Source organism: Bos grunniens, chromosome 19 (assembly GCF_055505025.1).
Source record: "Bos grunniens cultivar Pamir isolate PY7600 chromosome 19, Bosgru_T2T1.0, whole genome shotgun sequence".
In the NCBI taxonomy this organism is placed as follows: Eukaryota; Metazoa; Chordata; class Mammalia; order Artiodactyla; family Bovidae; genus Bos; species Bos grunniens.
Window position 1 is genome coordinate 64,132,681 of NC_141183.1, and position 23,400 is coordinate 64,156,080.

General features: G+C 37.5%; 2 pseudogenes; both read left to right on the forward strand.

The window, feature by feature from the left end:
• The first annotated feature begins 992 nt into the window (after positions 1-992).
• On the forward strand, positions 993-10,200 carry LOC147352855 (olfactory receptor 5W2-like; annotated as a pseudogene).
• A 9,316-nt stretch (positions 10,201-19,516) lies between these two features.
• LOC147352856 (olfactory receptor 5W2-like) lies at positions 19,517-23,400 on the forward strand (annotated as a pseudogene).

The window sequence follows — 23,400 nt, forward strand, 5'->3', positions numbered from 1 at the left end:
CTCATTTTCAGTCTGTTTGTGTCTCTAGGTCTGAAGTGGGTTTCTTTGTATATATCTTCTTGATGAGACTTAATTTGTTCAATTCTTTGTTCAATTTTTATTAGGTTGTTTGTTGTCTTACCGTCTGTGAGGATTCTTCATATACTTTGGCTACAAGTTATTTGTCATATCTATATCTATCTATCTATATCTATGTCTATCTATCTATGTATATCTGGTTTTCAAACATTTTTCCTCAAACTTTGAATATATATGCATTTATATAGATATTCAAAAGCTTGCTTCTCTGATATATTTTTGCACACTGTTCTACTTATCTCTTGCTACATAAACTGCATTTCTTAACTAGATAACTTAAGAGAATGACCACTGACCATGAGTGCTCAGTTATGTCTGACTCTTTGCAACCCCATGGATGGTAACCTGCCAGGCTCCTCTGTCCAAGAAATTTTCCAGGCAAGAATACTGGAGTGGGTTGCTATTTCCAACTCCAAGGTATCTTCCCAACCAGGGACCTAACTCACATCCCCTGCTAGACAGTCAGATTCTTTTCTACTGAGCCACCCAGGAAACCCTTGAATATACATGCATTTATATATTCAAAATCTTTTTTCTCTTATTTGTTTTTGCACACTGTTCTAGTTACCTCTCCTTACATAAACTGTATTTCAAAACTAAATAACTTAAGAGAATGACCACTGACTCCTTATTTTGTTCTTTCTCGTATTTACTGAGATAGCATGAAATATTCAGTGGAAAGGTGGGCTAGGTTGCAAATTCTTTAATAATTGACACTAGATGAGAATGTCTAGAAAGATGGATTCAAATTCTCCCCTTTCAGTTCATGTAATCTCAGAACGTACCACATTGTAAAATCAGATGGCTAGTTGGAATTTCTACATGGTAATTCATGGCTTTCACATACTGTCTTCTTCAAGACAAGACCCAGAAGTGACTTACCATATTTATGCTAATTTTCTTTGTCAAAACAGATGAAGTATGGCAAAAATTCAAAGAAGGATAAATATGCGATACATGAAGTACAGATGAACCTTGAAAATATTTCAGTGAAGACAAGAAGGCTGATGAAAACAATAACCAAAACAAACAAACAAAAAAGTATATTACATAATTCTGTTTAAAAGGAGGCAAAGAATTTGAAAGCACAAAGAATCAGAAAGTAGATTAGTAGTTACCAGAGCTCAGGGAGGAAGGAACAGAAAATGACAGCTAATAAATACGGATTTCTTATCATAATGATGAAAAAGTTGTGGAAGTAAATACTGGTGATAACCTAAGAACCTTAAAAAAATATAGTAAAAACAAAGAACTGTATACATTAGAAGGCTGAATTCTATGATATACACATTGCATTTCAGTAAAAATGAAAATATGAACCAAGTGTGGTAATATCCTTAAATGAGATGTGAAGGAGACTCTAAAACACTATGAACAAATATAAGGAAATGGAAATAATGGAAGGAAGATCTTTTTGAGTTTCAGTAGGTTTACTCTTTAACTAAGAAGGATGAAACCATCTCAGGATAACTGTGAAGCACATAATAATAATAATAATACAAAGTTTCTTTTTACCATAGATCAATTTGATGACAGTAGTAAAGCATGAAAACTCAGTCTGTGCTAAGTGGATTCTGAATTCTCAGGGAGAAATACAGAAGCAAAAATATAATTAATGAAATGTTTGCATAACATCAAAGCAAAGGGGCAGTAGCACAGAGATTTAAGTCCCATTGTACCTGGTAAAATAAGAAGCCATCTGCTTATTGTTAAACTAGCCAAGACCTGCTCATCTCAGGTAGGTCTCCAGCTCCTAACTTAAAGAATATAGAAGAAAATACTTAACATTTTGATGGAAAAAATTGTAAACGAACAATTTTGTGCATGCCTACTCACTAAAATCTGAAATCAATGGCTAGAAATATTTTGATCTCAGAATCAAAAGAATCTGACATTATTAATATCCACAATGCAACTGTTTATTTTATTTTGCTCTTTCTTCATAGGAAATATTAACTTTTTATCATTGGAAAGATGTATACATGAATTTAAACTACGTTTTGTTTTATTAAAACAGAGTAGGTCCACAATAAAAATAAAAACATGTACAAATTCATTTCCATGTGAACCACATGCCATGTTTACTTAGTTCTGTGGGAAAAAAGTTCATTGCTTACATTCAGTTCTTATAAACAGTAACATGTAAACACATACACATATATTACAAAGAGAAGTATATGTCTTTTAGAAACATTATTGTCCCTCATCTTATTTCCAATTTAGTAACTAACAAGCCATTTAAAATCTATAATGATGTGAATTATGCAATAAATTCTGTCATTTTCACTTCCTTTTACTTCTTTTTTCCACTCATTAAGAGATTCATCTATTGACAACTACCGCTCCACAAAGATGTAATGAGAATTGTGGGAAATCATGGATAAATTTCTAGAAAACCAGGTTAATAATACTTCATTCATGTCTCAGCAAATACTGAATATAACATAAACTAAAACCAGTAATATAATTATTTTTATTACTAGTCATTGATATACTTACTGTTTCTCACTAAGTTCAGTGAACTAAGTCAAATTCTCTGAAACCAATCATACTTTTTTGAGAAACATAAAAATTGTTATCGTTTTTTGTATCTAAGTGACTATTTTCAGCCTTCATAAATAGTCCTGTGTCTTACAGTCTCTAACACTGGTGTCTCTTCTAGGTTTTTCTCTAGAGGTAAAGAGTTAAATTTCTTCAAATCTACTTCCTGGGATGAAGAAACTAACACTCAGAGAAGAGCTTATAGAATGTAAAAAACCTCATGAATGACATATAGATTTACATCCAATTTCTCAAAGGTCTTTCTCAGATACTTTTTTAGTATTACAGAATAGAGGGCCATGCTTCTTTAAAGAGTGGGTACATGACTGGATAGTTTTATAAGTATAAAAAGACACTTACAGGAAAAAATGGTCTTGTGACATTTTGTAGATGCCAAAAAGTGTTACACATGCAAGTATCATTTTCTTGATCATTTTCTCCAAAACTTTGCACAAGAACAAAGAAGAATGGACACAGGGAATTGCTTCTCCTTAACTGAATTCATTTTCTTGGGAATTACTGATAACATTGAGACCAAAGTGATTCTGTTTACCATATTTCTCCTTGTTTATTTCATTAGTCTTCTGGCAAATCTTGGAATGATAACCCTGATCAGAATGGATACCCATCTGCACACACCCATGTACTTTTTCCTCAGTCACCTCTCCTGCAGTGACCTCAGCATTTTCACAGCAGTTGACCCAAAGATGCTGGTAGACCTATTTGCTAAGAACAAATCAATTCTCTTCTGTGGCTGTGCTCTGCAACTTTTGGTGCTCTATACCTTTGCATATTCTGAGTGTCTCCTGCTGGCAGTGATGGCCTATGACTGGTACATGGTCATCAGCAACCCCTTGCTCTATGTGGTCAGCATGTCCAGCAGGGTGTGCTCCCTGCTGGTCTGGGGATTATCTGCTGAATATAGCAGAGACTTTGATATACATGACATTAGCATTCCACTTATGTTTCTGTGGGTCAAATGAGATTAATCACTTTTTCTGTGTGTGATGTTCAGTTCAGTTCAATTCAGTCACTCAGTCATGTCTGACTCTGCAACCACATCAACTGCAGCACACCAAATCTGTAAATTGACAGAAGAGAATTCAGATGAAACAGAAAATGAGTTATGATCAATATTTAATTTCAGTCCATTAACATTTATGTCATGTTATCTAATTGTGGCTTTATTGCCATTGTCTTAATACCTACTGTTTCACATAAGAACGAAATTCTTATGCTTTAACCTCTTGCTTATTTATCATCTTGTTGAGAATATTTGTTCAATTTTTTTTTATTGCTCAGCTTTTGTTAAGTTTTTTTTTCACTATTGATGAAAGTTTATGTATTTTATATGCAAGTTCTTTGTCATATAAATGAATGTATATTTTTAAAATATTTTAAATATTTTCTTCATATATTATGGAAATGTTTCTCTCTATTTTCTTTCACACTGCTTCATCCTTGGTGGTGGTGGTTTAGTCACTAAGTTGTGTGACGCTTGGAATCCCATGGACTGTAGCTTGCCAGGCTCCTCTATCTATGGGATTTTCCAAGCAAGAGTACTGGAGTGGGTTGCCATTTTCTTTTCCAGGGAATCTTCCTGACCCAGGAATCAAACACAAGCCTCCTGCATTGCAAGCATATTCTTTACCAACTGAGCTACAAGGGCAACCCTCCTTATGCTAAATTAATTAAATGACTATACTGATGTATACAACCTCAGTTTGTGCTAAATTTATCCCTGAATTCATGAGGCAATACACAAAAGCAGAAACATAATTAATGACATGTTTGCACAACACCAGTACTCAAAAGCAGTGGCCCATGTATCTAAGTCCCAATGTACCAGTTCTATGAAGATCTACAAGACCTTTTAGAACTAACACCCAAAAAAGATGTCCTTTTCATTATAGGGGACTGGAATGCAAGAGTAGGAAGTCAAGAAACACCTGGAGTAACAGGCAAATTTGGACTTGGAATACAGAATGAAGCAGGGCAAAGAATAATAGAGTTTTGCCAAGAAAATGCACTGGTCATAACAAACACCCTCTTCCAACAACACAAGAGAAGACTCTATACATGGACATCACCAGATGGTCAACACCGAAATAAGACTGATTATATTCTTTACAGCCAAAGATGGAGAAGCTCTATACAGTCAGCAAAAAAAAAAAGACCAGGAGCTGACTGTGGCTCAGACCATGAACTCCTTATTGCCAAATTCAGACTTAAATTGAAGAAAGTAGGGAAAACCACTAGACCATTCAGGTATGACCTAAATCAAATCCCTTATGATTATACAGTGGAAGTGAGAAATAGATTTAAGGACCTAGATCTGATAGGTAGAGTGCCTGATGAACTATGGAATGAGGTTCGTGACATTGTACAGGAGACAGGGATCAAGACCATCCCCATGGAAAAGAAATGCAAAAAGGCAAAATGGCTGTCTGGGGAGGCCTTACAAATAGCTGTGAAAAGAAGAGAAGCAAAAAACAAAGGAGAAAAGGAAAGATATAAACATCTGAATGCAGAGTTCCAGAGAATAGCAAGAAGAGATAAGAAAGCCTTCTTCAGCAATCAATGCAAATAAATAGAGGAAAACAACAGAATGGGAAAGACTAGGGATCTCTTCAAGAAAATCAGAGATACCAAAGGAATATTTCATGCAAAGATGGGCTCGATAAAGGATAGAAATGGTATGGACCTAACAAAAGCAGAAGATATTAAGAAGAGATAGCAAGAATACACAGAAGAACTGCACAAAAAAGATCTTCACAACCCAGATAATCACGATGGTGTGATCACTGACCTAGAGCCAGACATCCTGAAATGTGAAGTCAAGTGGGCCTTAGAAAGTATCACTATGAACAAAGCTAGTGGAGGTGATGGAATTCCAGTTGAGCTATTCCAAATCCTGAAAGATGATGCTGTGAAAGTGCTGTACTCAATATGCTAGCAAATTTGGAAAACTCAGCAGTGGCTACAGAACAGGAAAAGGTCAGTTTTCATTCCAATATCAAAGAAAGGCAATGCCAAAGAATGCTCAAATGACCGCACAATTGCACTCATCTCACACGCTAGTAAAGTAATGCTCAAAATTCTCCAAGCCAGGCTTCAGCAATATGTGAACCGTGAACTTCCTGATGTTCAAGCTGATTTTAGAAAAGGCAGAGGAACCAGAGATCAAATTGCCAACTGCCGGGAGCCGGCGAGAGACATTCCGTTCGTGACAAAGGTCATGAGGAAGGAGGCTCAGCATAGGCAAAGGCGGGATCAAGCCTCGGGAGTCTCCCCGGATATTCTCGAGCATTTACCCCCCAAAAAACCAGAGTCTGCCTACTTTATTGCTTTGTGCTCTCACCTCTGACTTTACTGGGGGCTGTCCCCTACCACCACCTCGCTCTCTCTGTCAAAGAGTTAACTTACAGCTCCAATTAATAAAGTTCCTGGGCAATTAGGAGTGTTTAAATCCAAACCCCTCAGATGGCTCTCTAACTCGCCTGACAAGTTTACCTGGACTCCTGCAGCTATGCATACGATTGTTTACAGTCTCCTAGCCTCCAGAGGCACGGGAAGCTTAAGATATTCAAATAGCTTAGAGCCTCTCAGAGAGTTAGAAACTGTCAGAATAAACTAGTAAAGGATTTCATTGATGAGTCAATGTTTGTTGCCAAGTTTTCACATCCCCTAAATTGTATCCTTGAATATGTATTAATTAATAGTTGGTATATAGAAAAAATAAGTAGTGGCCTTGGTGTTAGTAACTTTAGACCCTTAAGGTAATACATTCTTTCCTTTGTTGTAAACCCATTACACATCCACCCTATAGGAATGCAATTTTATCTTTGGAAGATGGCGCCAAACCTTAAAATAATTACTCTTAGAGAAAATAAGTCTTTGTTGATAAGTCCTTGTCAAGAGTCAAAAAATGTTAGTAGGCCTTCTGGCCAGAAGATGATGTAAATCACCTAAACCATTTGTATACGATAAATTTGCAGGAAAGAAACCCTGGTTTTTGATAAGAATCAAAGACTACTGACTTTGCATCCCCTATTATCCTCTATGTGTAACTTAGGGTATAAAAGCCCCTGTTAAAAATAAAGCTATGGGCCTTGTTCACCAACACTTGGTCTCCCCATGTCATTCTTCCCTTTAACTTCCAGCTGAGTCTCCATCTGGAGCGCAGAACCCACCACGCTTACTAATTATGCCTGGGCTTCTAAGACCCACTCGAGAAGGTGTCTAGGGTGAGGCACCTTCCGCTATTCGAGAGGGTGCCTGCAGCCTACGTAAGTGGTGCAAACTTCTTGTCTTGAAGTTTTATTGGTCTCCCGCGTAAACCAAGCTACTCACCCTCTTTTCTCCACTGAATTTTCCTACTGAGCTATCCTCATTCTATTATTCTTTATATCTCTAATTACCATATAAATAGTCGCCTAGGCCATCTCTCCTTCGAATACCCTGGATCAGCTGGGGCTGGTCCCCAGCAGCCAAAATCCTCTGGATCATAGAAAAATCAAGAGAGTTCCAGAGAAACATCTATTTCTGCTTTATTGACTATGCCAAAGCCTTTGACTGTGTGGATGACAATCAACTGTGGAAAATTCTGAAAGAGATGGGAATACCAAACCACCTGTTCTGCCTCTTGAGAAATTTGTATGCAGGTCAGGAAGCAACACTTAGAACTGGACATGGAACAATGGACTGGTTCCAAATAGGAAAAGAAGTTCGTCAAGGCTGTATATTGTCACCCTGCTTATTTAACTTATATGCAGAGTACATCATGAGAAATGCTGGACTGGAAGAAACACAAGTTGGAATCAAGATTGCAGGGAGAAATATCAATATCCTCAGACATGCAGATGACACCACCCTTATGGCAGAAAGTGAAGAGGAACTAAAAAGCGTCTTGATGAAAGTGAAAGTGGAGAGTGAAAAAGTTGGCTTAAAGCTCAACATTCAGAAAACGAAGATCATGGCATCCGGTCGCATCACTTCATGGGAAATAGGTGGGGAAACAGTGGAAACAGTGTCAGATTTTAGTTTTCTGGGCTCCAAAATCACTGCAGATGGTGACTGTAGCCATGAAATTAAAAGACGCTTACTCCTTGGAAGGAAATTTATGACCAACCTAGATAGCATATTCAAAAGCAGAGACATTACTTTGCCAACAAAGGTTCATCTAGTCAAGGCTATGGTTTTTCCTGTGGTCATGTATGGATGTGAGAGTTGGACTGTGATGAAGGCTGAGTGCTGAAGAATTGATGCTTTTGAACTGTGGTGTTGGAGAAGACTCTTGAGAGTCCCTTGGACTGCAAGGAGATCCAACCAGTCCATTCTGAAGGACATCAGCCCTGGGATTTCTTTGAAAGGAATGATGCTAAAGCTGAAACTCCTGTACTTTGGCCACTTCGTGTGAAGAATTGACTCATTGGAAAAGACTCTGATGCTGGGAGGGATTGGGGGCAGGAGGAGAAGGGCACGACAGAGGATGAGATGTCTGGATGGCATCACTGACTCGATGGACGTGAGTCTGAGTGAACTCCAGGAGTTGGTGATGGACAGGGAGGCCTGGCGTGCTGCAATCCATGGGGTCACAAAGAGTTGGACACGACTGAGCGATTGATCTGATCTGGACATGGTAAAATAAAATGCTATTTGTTTATTGTTCAGCTACCTAAGACCAGCTCATCTCAGTTCAGTTTTGAGGTCCTGATTTAAAAAACATAGGACAAAAACATTCCCATTTGGGGGAAAATCAATTTGTAAATAAAATATTTTATACCTGCTTACTCAGTTAAATATACTCTGTAATTTAATGTTCAGTAAAAATATTTTCTTCTCAGAACTGGCAGATTCTGTACTTGTTAATATCCATAATATAACTATTAAATTAATTTATTTTGATTCTGGTTTATAGGAAAGATATTACTCCTTTTATCATCAGAGTAGTATATAGGTGAATTTAAAGGGGGGGTTGGTGTTGCTGTTTTGCTTTATTTAAAATATAATCTAGGAGCAAACTTAAAAATTAAAATGTGCATATTCATCTTCATGTGAAGCCCCATAGCTACTAAGGTCAAAAGAAAAATAAATTCCTTACCAACGTACTAGTCTCATATACATCAGAGACATGTGATCTGCATGCAAACACATAACAGACACGTAATGTAGACATACTAGACAGAAACCTATATATCTCAGAGGCATTTATTGTCCCTAAATAGGGACAATAGGCAAATATTTTCCCTATTTCCACTTTTATAATATAAAAAATCCATTAAAATCCAAAGAGAGGCTACAGTGGGTGTTAGATTCTGTGGTTTTCACTTCCTTTTAGCATTTTTCTTTGTTCAAGAAACTCCTCTTTTGGCAGAAGAAACTCTATAAATTGGTAATTAGTCATGTGGCAAAGCAGTGATATATTTTTAGAGAAAAATTTCAAAGTTACTTATTTCATGTCTCACTAAATACTAAAGATCAGGATCGATAACATAATTATTTTCATTGTTATTAGTGTATGTATACTAATAGATTGTAAAACTAATACATAAATATTTTAAATTATGTTTTATGTCCAACATGATAATGAAAATATATTTTTGAATTCAAGGAATTTTTTCAGCATAGTAAATGGTTATTCATATACTTTCAGCCTGGTTTCTCAGACACGACTGAAGTGACTTAGCAGCAGCAGCAGCAGCACAGATAAATCTGAAGTTAAGATGATCTTATTTGTCATGTTTGTTATTGTCTATCTCATTAACCTGGCAAATCTTGGAATGAATATTTTAATCAGGATGGATCCCCAGCTGCAAACACCTGTGTACTTTTTCCTCAGCCACCTCTCCTTCTGTGACCTCTGCTATTCCAGAGGCATTGACCCCAAGATGTTGTTGAACCTTTTAGCCAAAAAGAGATCAATCTCCTTCTATAGCTGTGCTCTGCAATTTTTGGTCTTCTCTAACTTTATAGATTCTGAGTCTTTGTTGCTGGCAGTGATGGCCTATGACCAGTACAAGGCCATCAGTGGCTCCTTGCTCTATGCAGTCAGCATGTCTAGCAGGGTGTGCTCCCTGCACATGGCTGGGGTTTACCTGGTGGGAATGGCAGATGCTTTGATACACATGACATTAGCATTCTGCTTATGTTTCTGTGGGTCAAATGAGATTAACCATTTTTTCCTGTGATTTACCTCCACTTCTCTCCCTTTCCTGCTGTGATACATTGGTCAGTGAGTTGGCATTATTCACTTATTATTTTTTTTTTGTCTGTGTTTAACTGACCTCCATTTCAGGAGTCCTTGTCTCTTACTGTTATATCATTCTAGCAGTCTTGAAGATCCACTCTGCTGAAGGAAGGTTCAAAGTTTTCTCCATATGCACCTCCCACCTAACTGCTGTGGCAATTTTCCAGGAAACTGTATTTTTCTTGTATTTCAGGCTGAGTTCATCCTACTGTCTAGATGAAGACAAAATGTCCTCGTTGTTTTACACCCTAGTGATTCCCATGTTAAACCCTCTGATTTAGAGCCTAAGGAACAAGGATGTGAAACAGGCCCTGCAAAAACTGAAACTTTAAATATGATTTTAAAGGTTTATATTTCACACACTCATAGTCACAAGTACACACATATTGTGTTTTTTGCTTTTATAAATGTATACTTCATGGTATAAGAGACACAAAGCTGTCTTAAATAGTTCAAATGATAATTTTTGTTATAAAGTCTAAATTTTAGAAATATTTTAGTTCTGAAATACAACATACTTATATTCATGTATCAAGAATTTACATATGGCACTTTCTCTTTCTGGAAAAATTTCCTGTTTTCTAATTTTGTCAAATGTTGTTGGTTTATTCTTACATTTAAATGATGTTTCAGATTTTTATTGTCCTCGTGTTTCACTTGGCGGCAGTAGCGAGGTCCCAGAGCCTCTCCTGGAACAGGGCATGGGGGCGGAAGCCCGTGGTGAAGACCCAAGGCATGGTGGTTACTAATAGACTTCCCACAGTACTTCTTCATTCCATGTGGACTCCTTCAAGGACAGTGGAGTGCCGGGGACCAGCCCCGGCTGATCCAGGGTATTCGAAGGAGATACGGCGTAGGCGAAGATCAGGAAACAACTGCTTAATTAAATGTTAATTAAGGATATAAAGAGTAATAGAATGAGGATAGCTCAGTGAGGAAATTCAGTGTAGAAAAGAGGCTGAATAATTCAGCCAGAAGGTAAGAGAAAGAATGACATGGGGAGACCAAGTTTTGGTGAACAAGGCCCGCACTTTATTTTCCAAAGTAGTTTTTATACCTTAAGTTATGCATAGAGGATAATGGGGGAAGGGGTAGAGTCAGGCAGCAAGCCAGGCTTTCTTCCTGCAAACTTATCATATGCAAAAGCTTAGGTGATTTGCATCATCTTCTGGCCTGGAGGCCTGTTAACATTTTAAGACCCTTTCTTCAGAAAACTTATTTTTCTCTAAAGGTGATAAGTCAAGCGCCACCCTCCAAAAGCATTAGATAAAGTTGCATTCCTACAGAGCAAAGGTGTGGTGGGCTATAACAAGAAAAAGAATTAACTCAAGGGTCCCAGGTTACAAACATTAAAGCTACTACTTACACCAATTATATTAATCAATACACTGCCAGGGACACAGCAGGTAAGGGATATGGAAACTTAGCAGCAAACATTGGCCCAAAACAAGTGAAAATCCCTTCACCAATACAATTTCTAATCAATCTTTTAACTACTCAAAAGAATCTGTGTTTAGACAGTTTAGAACATCTCCTGCCTCTCACAGTTGGGAGGCTCTGAACAATCACGTGTGGCTGGAAAAACCTATTCAGGCAGGCTAGAGGATTTCCAAAGGAGTTTGTAGGTTAAACACTGTCACACGCAGGAATTATTAACTGGAGCTGTAAGCTAACTCTTTTTTCAGAGGGAGGTAGTGGGGGGCAGCCCCCCGTAAAGTCAGAGGTGTAGGTGAAAGCAGAAAGTAGGCAGACTCTGGTTTTGAGGGTAGATGGGGGACTCCTGAGGCTCGATCCCACCTTTGCGTATGCCGAGCCTCCTTCCTCATGACCTTTGTCATGGGCGGAGTTCCTCACGCTGGCTACCGGCAGTGATAGAATTCCAGTTGAGCTATTCCAGATCCTGAAAGATGATGCTGTGGAAAGTGCTGCACTCAATATGCAATATGCAATATGCACTCAATATGCAATATGCCGGCTCCCGGCAGTGGAGCATCACAGCTTCCCTTGAACTTCGCCTGGAATATTACTGAGATGTTCATTGATTTGGACAAACTTGATGGACTTAAAGCAGACGAATATATAGGTGAACAATAAAGAAAGCTGAGCGCAGAAGAATGGATGCTTTTGAACTGTGGTGTTGGAGAAGACTCTTGAGAGTCCCTTGGACTGCAAGGAAATCCAACCAGTCCATCCTAAAGGAAATCCGTTCTGGGTGTTCATCAGAAGGACTGATGTTGAAGCTGAAACTCCAGTTTTTGGAGAGCTGACTCATTTGAAAAGGCCCTGATGTTGGGAAAGATTGAAGACAGGAGGAGAAGGGGACGACAGCAGATGAGATGGTTAGATGGCACCAGTGACCTAATGGTCACGAGTTTGGGTAAACTCTGGGAGTTGGTGATGGACAGGGAGGCCTGGCGTGCTGCGGTTCAATGGGGATCACAAAGAGTTGGACACGACCGAGCAACTGAACTGAACTGAACAGAAAAACAAATGCTGTTCAAGGACACTGAAAGAACCCTGATGTTGAAAATCAGATCTGTATTGTGAGCAATGCTTAGAAATCCATGAGTTGACACATAGTATTATGCCTATCATCCTTGTAGTTCCCTCAGTGAAATATGTTGCGAAATGCTCTTCCTTCGTGGTATAGATTCATGAAGAAGCTAAATAGCATGAATCCTTTACATTGACAACTGTAAATTTAAATCTCCTGTGAATCCTATGTGACAACCACACATACCAACATGATTTATTAGTATTATATCAATATTTTTAGTCCCATTGTATTTCAGCTAAAAATGTCACTATAAAATGGTACATGAAGTCAAGACACAAAATCAGGGCAAATACAAAATATTCCATCCTTTGAGAAAGGGAGCGAAAAAATAATGTGCTTTGCCTATTGCATTTTTATGTATTAGATCCTTAAGTATTTTATTCACCACACCCAACTGAATGGTTCACAAATGTTTCAGAGAGGAAAGGATTATTTCTCTTTAACAATGAGGAGTTCAACTGCTCTCAAAGCAAATACCAGACGGTAATCACCATGAAGGACAAAGTTGATTATTCATATTTATATTACTCATTCGTTAGCTTGCCAAAGGTTCTAGATCTGTTACCACATTTTTTTTTTTTTTTTAAAATAATATCCGCATGTGAAAGTGAAAGTGGCTCAGTGGTGCCTGACTCTTTGTGACCCCATGGACTATACAGTCCATGGCATTCTCTGGGCCAGAGTACTGGAGTGGGTAGCCTGTCCCTTCTCCAGGGAATCTTCTGGACCCAGGAATGAAACCAGAGTCTCCTGCATTCAGAAAAATCATGTCCTTTGAATTTCCATTTTACTGTATAGGATCACGGCAATGTGATTACATAAAATTGTTTAGTTTCCTTTAAAAATAAATAAATAAATAGTATTTCAGCTACATTAAGAATCATTGTAGTTCCAGAGAAATCTTTGAGTTTCTTTATGTTTTATGGTATACACTGTACTTTCTATACTAATGAATATAAGCTAATGCTAATAAGAAGCATTAATTGATTAAACAGCTATATAGCTTATAAGAAATCTCAAATTCATTATGAAATAAAAAATGAGGATTTTAAATCCAAAATAAAATCTGAAACCAGTGTATCCTTAGATAGATATATTCAGTCTTAGATCTAGTAATTATTCTACTTGGGAGATAAAATGATATTGGGCAGAAGATGTGACAATTAGATGTGTCTTGAGAGGGACAAGACTGTCTTTTAGAATTCAAGAAGTTTTATTTATAACATATGGAAGAACCATAAATTCATTATGCTGACTAAAATAGATAAAGATAAGTACTGTATAGCTTCACATATATGTTGAATCTTAATATTTCAAATTCATAGAATTAGAGAGTAGACTGGTGGTTTTTTCCAGAGTCTCGAAAGTGGGCGAAATGAGTAATAATGGCCAAGCTTTCTATTATTCAGTGAATAACTTCTGGGGATCTAATGTATATGATGACTCTAGGTAATAATTCTACATTATAAACTTGAAATTTGCCAGGAGACTAGATATTAATGGTCCTCATGACACACACATTCTAAATACTAACTGTATGAATTAATGAATCCTTTACTAAGCATACCGTGGTGACCATTTCACAATATATTCATATATCATATCTACATTTTGAATACCTTATATGTGCTAATTGTCGATTTTAACTGAATAAAGCTTGAAGAAAAGGAAGGAAAGACAGTTATAAGGACCAATGGACAGGACATTAGTATTGTACATCATCATGCTGTCATTGTGGTTGTTGTTCAGTCACTCAGTTGTGTCTCTTTTCAACCTCATGGTCTGTAGCACACCAGGCCTCCCTGTCTCTCACCATCTCCCAGAATTTTCACAAGTTAACATCATTGCATTGGCGATGCCATCCAGCCATCACCAGTCTCTGATGCCATCCAGCCATCATCAACCTCTGTTACTCTCTTTTCCTTCTGCTCTCAATCTTTACCAGCATCAGGAACTTTCCAAATGAGTCATCTGTTCGCATCAGGTGACCAAAATATTGGAGTTTCAACTTCAGCCTCAGTCCTTCTAGTGAATATTCAGGATTAATTTCACTTAAGATTGACAGGTTTGGTCTCCTTGCTGTCCAAGGGACTTTCAGGAGTCTTCTCCAGCATCACAGTTCCAGGGCTTCAATTCTTTGTCACTCTTCTGTCTTTACAGTCCAGCTCCCACGACCATATGTGACCACTGTGAAGACCATATCCTTGACTATATGGACCTTTATTGGCAGAGTAATGTCTCTGCTTTTCAACACACTATGTTTGTCAATGCTTTCCTGCTAAGAAGCAATTGTCTTCTGATATCATGGCTGCAGTTATAATCCACAGTGATTTTGGAGCCCCAAAAGAGGAAATCTGTCACTGCTTCCACATTTTCCCATTCTACTTGCCATGCAGTAACGGGGCTGGATGCCATCACCTTAGTATTTTTTAATATTTATGAACTATGAATTTCATCACTTCCTCCATGATAATTTCCTTTCCTTGTTTCCTCTTTTAATCCCTGTTTTGATGTCTGTCTTTTTGTGATGAACAGTCATCTACTTAAAGTGTTATTTCTTTTCATCCTATTTGTGAGCATTCTTTTCTGAAGGACTGAGCATTCCATACTGTTATCCAAAACACTCCATGTTGTCTGGGTCACAAAAGGAAAATAAACAAACACATAAAAAATTAAAATACTAAATAACATTTTTGAGTGTTATTTTTATCTCAGTAAAAAATTAGCAGAGGGATAGTATAAATATACATGTATATTGCAGTATATGCATTGTATACACAACAGATTTAGGGGAAGGTTCATCACATGGTGCAGATACTAAAATAATGGCTGTATGAAGACATGCATATTAATTATACTTGGCAGTACAGTGGCCAAGAGTCTACCTGCTAATGCAAGAGATTCAAGTTCAATCCCTGGGTTGGAAGATCCCCTGGAGAAGGAAATGGCAACCCAATCCAGTATTCTTACCTGGAAAATTCCCTGGACAAGGATTCTGGCAGACTACAGTTCATGGGTTGTAAAGAGGAGGACATGACTGAATATGTATGTGTGTGTGTGTATATATATATATATATATATGTATATGTAAGAAGAGCTATAAGTTCTTGATATTTGACTATTTTGTTTTTGTTTCTTGAAGGCTAGAGGTGAATCCATTTATTGGGAAAATGTGGATATGGTCATATATTTGAAAAACCTTACAAGACTGAAAGACATTCTTAATTTCCTATTAAAATTATAAAGCTAAAAGCCACTGAAGCTTCAGGTTTTCAAACTGCCCTATGAAATTTCCTTATGTGAAGATATTTTAGATAGAAGTAAACTCTAAGAAATGCCTCTGTTACTCAGGGAGGCCTTTGTTAGACATTATGGCATTTTAGGAAAAGAGCTCATGGTGGATCAAAACTTACAGAAAATTATTTTCTTTGACAAAAGTTTGACAAGTCTATCTCTAATGTATTTTATCAATTTACACAAACTCTTTTGGAATTGCTGCTCATGAGTAGAAATACAGTAGAAAAACTTTGTCCTAAGTATATGAAATTTTAAGCAAAATAGAGTGTCAATAGATTGTGATGAATTACTGAGTTTCATCTATATGATATAAATTTATTATAGTATTTAAGGACAAATTTTATCTAAAATCGGGCCATTTTTATTAGATCTACTTGTGTGATGTAAAAAAGAAAAACATTAAACCCATTAAATGGAAAGTCAACAGTGAAATTGACTGACTGATTTTGCCTCTTCCGGAATTTGCAAGGTTGAATAACATTATAGGAATTATTATTATTATTATTTAGGAATCAATAACTAAACTAAAAAAAAGTGAAAGAATGTATAATAACTTTTATTTTGGGATTTTGCAAAATAAGAAATCTGCACTAATAAGACTTCTATGTGAACCTGTTATTCGAGCCTCAGCTTCAGCACCAGTCCTTCCAATTAATATTCAGGGTTGATTTCCTTAGGATTGATTGGTTCTAGTTGAATAAAATGCACCTCAAGCGATTTTTGAAGCCCAGAAGATCAAGGAGTACCTAAGGGAAAATTAATTTGCATAGAAATAATTAAACTTAAAAGTTTTTGCACAACGAAGGAAACTATAAGCAAGGTGAAAAGACAGCCTTCAGAATGGGAGAAAATAATAGCAAACGAAAAAACTGACAAAGAATTAATCTCAAAAATATACAAGCAGCTCCTGAAGCTCAATTCCAGAAAAATAAGCGACCGAATCAAAAAAATGGGCCAAAGAACTAAACAGACATTTCTCCAAAGAAGATGTACAAATGGCTAACAAAACATGAAAAGATGCTCAACATCACTCATTATCAGAGAAATGCAAATCAAAAGCACAATGAGGAACCATCTCATTCCAGGTCAAAATGGCTGCTATCAAAAAGTCTAAAAACAATGCTGGAGAGGATGCAGAGAAAAAGGAGCCCTCTTACACTGTTAGTGGGAATGCAAACTAGTACAGCCATTATGGAGAACAGTATGGAGATTCCTTAAAAAACCGGAAATAGAACTGTCACACGACCCAGCAATCCCACTGCTGGGCATACACACGGAGGAAAGGAGAACTGAAAGAGACAGGTGTTCTCTTTCAATGATGACCCCAGTAGTCATTGCAGCACTGTTTACAATAGCCAGGACATGGAAGCAACCTAGATGTCCATCGGCAGACGAATGGATAAGAAAGTGGTGGTACATATACACAGTGGAATATTACTCAGCTATTAAAAAGAATTCTAATGAGGTTCTAATGAGGTGGATGAAACTGGACCCTATTATACAGAGCAACATAAGTCAAAAAGAAAAACACCAATACAGTATATTAATGCATATGTATATAGAAATATGTATGTGTATATATATATATATATATATATATATATATATATATATATATATAATTTAGAAATATGGTAACGATGACCCTATATGTGAGACAGCAAAAGAGACACAGATGTAAAGAACAGACTGTTGGACTCTTTGGGAGAACAGAGGATGGGGTGATTTGAGAGAATAGCATTGAAACATGTATATTAACATATGTGAAATAGATTGCCAGTGCACGTTCGATGCATGAAGCAGGTTGCTCAGGGTTGGTGCACTGGGATGACCCTGAGAAGTGGGATGGGGAGGGAGGTGGGTGGGAGGGTCAGGATGGGGTACACATGTACACCCATGGGTGATTCATGTCAATGTATGGCAAAAAACACCACAATATTGTAAAGTAATTAGCCTCCAATTAAAATAAAAAGAAAAAAAAATAAGAACTAGAATTGCATGATCAAGGGCAATTCTACATATAACAAATATGTGCCAGAGAGGTAAATAATGGTGCTGACATTCTTTTGTGAAAAAAAAAAAAAGCATCCACTTTTTTTGTTTGTTTGTTTTTAACCAGTCAAAAATTATTAGCAATTAGTTATGTGGCTTGAGGTTTTCTCAACAATATTTCCACATTAATATATTTAATATTTAATATTGGGTTGATATCACCAAGAATTGCAATGACATTAAAAGGGTATCAACAATTGTTCCTATGAATCATTTTTCCCAAATTAAAAATATACTAATGATATGAAATTTAGCTTGATGAATTTCTTAGGTGTATAGAAAAAAAAAAAGACAAGAAAAAGCAGGAAACAAACAACCAAAAAAATAAATAGAAATGTAACCCAAACAAATAAGAATATAATCTGTGTTCATGTTAAATACTAATGAAAATTCAGATAAAAAAGAAAATTAGGCATGATCAGTATTTTTAATTTTAACCCATTGTTACTTTATTGTCATGTCCCTAATAAGTAAATATGCTGAGCAAAGAGCTATACATGACCTTTCTATTTATATATCTTCTTGGTGAGAGTATACATTCAATCCTTTGTGCAGATTTTATTAATTTGAATTTTATTATTGATGATAGATTTTCATAAAGTTTGTATACAAGTTCTTTGTCAGATATATAGATGCATGGATTTCAAACATTTTCCTCACTTTTGGGATAGATATAGATATTGTTATTGTTGTTCAGGTGTTAAGTCTCATTGGACTCTTTGTGACCCCAAGAGCTGTAGCACGCCAGGCTCTCCTATCCTCCATTATCTTCCTGAGTTTGCTCAAACTCATGTCCAATGAGTCAGTGATGCCATCCAACAGTCTCATATACTGTCACCCCCTTCTCCTCCTACCCTCAGTCTTTCCCAGCATCAAGGTCTTTTCCAGTGAGTTGGCTCTTCACAGCAGATGGCCAAAGAATTGGAGATTCAGCATCAACATCAGTCTTTCCAGAGAATATCCAGGGTTGCTTTTTTTTCAGGATTGACTGGTTTGATCCTTTTGCTATCGAAGGGACTCTCAAGAGTCTTCTCCAGAACCACAATTTGAAAGCATCTATTTTTCAGCCCTCAGCCTTCTTTATGGTCCTACTCTCTTTATGGTCCTAACCTTACATAACTACTGGGAAAAGATTTGGCCATTTGGATCTTTGTCAGCAAAGTGATACCTCTGCTTTTTAATACACTCTCTAGGTTTGTCATAGCTTTCCATCCAATGAGCTGCTGCTGCTAAGTCACTTCAGTCGTGTCCAACTCTGTGCGACCCCATGGACTGCAGCCTACCAGGCCTCTCCGTCCCTGGAATTCTCCAGGCAAGAACACTGGAGTGGGTTGCCATTTCCTTCTCCAATGCATGAAACTGAAAAGTGACAAGTGCCTTTTAATTTCAATGTCCATAGTGATGTTGGAGACCAAGAAAATATCTATCACTACTTCCACTTTTTCCCCATCTATTTGCTATGAAGTAATGGGACTAGATGTTGTAATCTTTGTGTTTTGAATGTTGCATTTAAGCCAGCAGTTTCACTCTATTCTTTCACCTTCAGTGAAAGAGACTGAAAGAGTCTCTTTCACTCTTTCACTAAAGAGACTCTTTACTTCCTCTCCATTTCTGCCATTAGGGTGATATCATCTGCATATCTGAGGTTGTTGATATTTCTTAAGGAAATCTTGATTCCAGCTTGGGATTCATCCAATCTGGAATTTTCCACGATGTACTCTGCATATACAAATTAAGTAAACATGGTGGCAATGTACAACTTTTATGTAAGTACGATTCTGACTGATGTTTCTTGACTGCTTACAGATTTATGAGGAGGCAGGTAATGTGGTCTGGTATTTGCAGCTCTTTAAGAATTTTCCACAGCTCATTGTGATCCATGCCGTCAAAGGCTTTTTCATAGTCAATGAAGCAGAAGTAGATATTTTTCGGAATTTTCTTGATTTTTCTATGATCCAACTAATATTAGCAATTTGATCTCTGGTTCCTCAGTCAGTTGAGTTCAGTCATGTCCGACTCTTTGCTACCCCGTGAATTGCAACATGTCAGGTATCCCTGTATCATCAACTTACGGAGTACACACAAAATCATATCCATCGCATCAGTGATGCCATCCAGCCATCTCATCCTCTGTCATCCCCTTCTCCTCCTACCCGCAATCCCTCCCAGCATCAGAGTCTTTTCCAATGAGTCAATTTACCTCATGAGGCGGCCAAAGTACTGGAGTTTCAGCTTTAGCATCATTCCTTCCAAAGAACATACGGGACTGACCTCCTTTAGAATAGACTGGTTGGATGTCCTTGCAGTTCAAGGGACTCTCAAGAGTCTTCTCCAACACCATAGTTCAAAAGCATCAATTCTTCAGCGCTCAGCTTTCTTCACAGTCCAACTCTCACATCCATACATGACTACTGGAAAAAACATAGCCTTGACTAGACGGACCTTTGTTGGCAAAGTAATGTCTCCGATTTTGAATATGCTATCTAGTTTGCTCATAACTTTCCTTCCAAGGAGTAAGCATCTTTTAATTTCATGGCTGCAGTCACCATCTGCAGTGATTTTGGAGCCCCAAAAAATAAAGGCTGACACTGTTTCCCCATCTATTTCCCATGAAGTGATGCGACCGGATGCCATGATCTTCGTTTTCTGAATGTTGAGCTTTAAGCCAACTTTTTCACTCTTCACTTTCACTTTCATCAAGAGGCTTTTGAGTTCCTCTTCACTTTCTGCCATAAGGGTGGTGTCATCTGCATATCTGAGGTTATTGATATTTCTCCCAGCAATCTTGATTCCAGCTTGTGTTTCTTCCAGTCCAGCGTTTCTCATGATCTACTCTTCATAGAAGTTAAATAAACAGGGTGGCAATATACAGCCTTGACATACTCCTTTTCCTATTTGGAACCAGTCTGTCATTCCATGTCCAGTTCTAACTGTTGCTTCCTGACCTGTATACAGCTTTCTCAAGAGGCAGGTCAGAATACCAGAGCACTGGTATTCCCATCTCTTGAAGAATTTTCCACGGTTAATTGTGATCCACACAGTCCAAGACTTTGGCATAGTCAATAAAGCAGAAATAGATGTTTTTTCTGGAACTCTCTTGCTTTTTCCTTGATCCAGTGCATGCTGGCAATTTGATCTCTGGTTCCTCTGCCTTTTCTAAAACCAGCTTGAACATCAGGAAGTTCATGCTTCACATATTGCTGAAGCCTGGCTTGGAGAATTTTGAGCATTACTTTACTAGCGTGTGAGATGAGTGCAATTGTGTCGTAATTTGAGCATTCTTTGGCATTGCCTTTCTTTGGGATTGGAATGAAAACTGCCCTTTTCCAGTCCTGTGGCCACTGCTGAGTTTTCCAAATTTGCTGGCATATTGAGTGCAGCACTTTCACAGCATCATCTTTCAGGATTTGAAATAGCTCAACTGGAATTCCATCACCTCCACTAGCTTTGTTCATTGTTCTGCCCTTTCTAAATGGAGCTTGTATATCTGGGATTTCTCAATTCATGTCTGTTGGATTTTGAGCATTTCCTTTCAAGCATGTGTAATGAGCACAATTGCATGGTAGTCTGTGCATTCTTTGCCATTGCCCTTCTTTTAGGTTGGAATGAAATCTGATCTTTTCCAGTCTTGTGACCACTTGCGAGTTTTCCAAGTTTCCTGGCATATTGAGTGAAGCATTTTAACAGCATCATTTTAAGATTTCAAATAACTCAGCTGGAATTCCATCAACCCCATTAGCTTTGTTCATAGTAGTACAGTCAAGGCCCACTTGACTTCACACTCTAGGATATCTGGCTGTAAATTTTTTACCACACCACCATGGTTATCCAGGTCATTAAGAGTTTTTGGTACAATTGAGGTATATCTGTAGACAATTATTCAAAGCTGATATATTGCTGTTTTTTTATGTAATTTTCTCAGGTGGCTCAGTGGTAAAAAAAATCTGCCAGCCAATGCAGGAGATGGAACCCAACACAGGTTCCATCCCTGAGTTGGGAAGATCAACTGGAGGAGGAAATGGCAACCTAATTTCAGTATTCTTACTGGGAAAATTCCATGGACAGAGGAGCCTGGGTGATTACAGTCCAGGGGGTTGCAAAGAGTTGGACATTATTGAGCAACTGAGCACAGCACATTATTTTCTACCCTGTAGTCATAAATGCTTAAGGAAAACATTTAGAAAGTACTACCTTTACAAATACTTGTGCCATGAAGTTTATAAAATACAAAATAATTATTGCTCTAATTTATGAGGCCTTAAATTTAGCAGAGATTCTTACAAGAGCAAAGTAACATAGATCATTTAAAAAGTGCTTGGTTTGGAGAATGTGAGTGAGACATAAAATCAATGAAATATCCTTTCGTATGTGGTTGGAAGATAGGACTAAGATAATGTTTAGTGATGATGGCTGCCTTGAAAGATTGCATTGGCAAGAATAACATAGCATCATTTTTCATGACAGATAAAGAGCAGAAACAACCCAACATTTATCCAATAGAAAAATGAGTCAATAAAGTGTGCAGTATCCACAAAATGAAATATTATTGTGCCCTTCAATGAGACAGAATTCTGATTCTGACACATACACAACATGGATGAGCCTTGATAATACTTCACTGAAGAAAAGAAACCTGAGAAAAGAAATAAATACAGCACATATTGCATGATTCTCTTTAAATGCAAGACAAAGAATAAGAAACTGCTCAGAGTCAGAATAAAAATTAGTGGTTGCTTCCTGGGGTCAGCAGGGACAGGGAATGAGAGCTAATAGGTGTGGGCTTCTTACTGAACTGATGAAAATGTTCTGGAGGTAGATAGATCTCCAGCTGCACACACCCACGTACTTTTTCCACAGCTACCTCTTTCTGTGACCTCTGCTATTCCACAGCCATTGGGCCCAAGATGCTGGTGGACCTATTTGCCAAGAAAAAATCTATCTCTTTCTGTGGCTGTACTCTGCAATTCTTGGTCTTCTGTATCTTTGAAGATTCTGAGTGTCTTGCTGGCAGTTACGGCCTATGATCAATACAAGGCCATCAGCAATCCCTTGCTCTATGCAGTTAGCATGTCCAGCGGGATGTGCTCCCTACTCATGGCTGGGGTTTACCTGGTGGGAATGGTAGATGCTTTGATTCACACAACATTAGTATTCCACTTATATTCCTGTGGGTCAAATGTGATTAACCATTCTTTCTGTGATTTACCTCCACTTTTCCTCCTTTCCTGCTCTTATATCCAGGTCAATGAGTTGCTGTTGTTTATTGTTTTCGGTTTCATTGAACTGAGTACAATTTCAGGAGTCTTACTGTTATATCATCCTTTCAGTCTTGAAAATCCACTCTGCCTTGGGGAGGTTCAAAGCTTTCTCCATCTGTACTTTCTACCTAAATGTGGTGGACATTTTCCAGGGAACTCTACTCTTTATGAATTTCCAACCAACTTCTTCCTACTCTCCAGATCAAGACAAAATGACCTCATTGTTTTACACCTTTGTTATTCCCATGTTAAACCCTCTGATTTATAGTTTGTGAAACAAAAATATAAAAGAGACCCTAGAAAAATTGAAAAATAAACTATGTTTAATATTTTTATTATATATTGTACATATTACTGCACACATATAG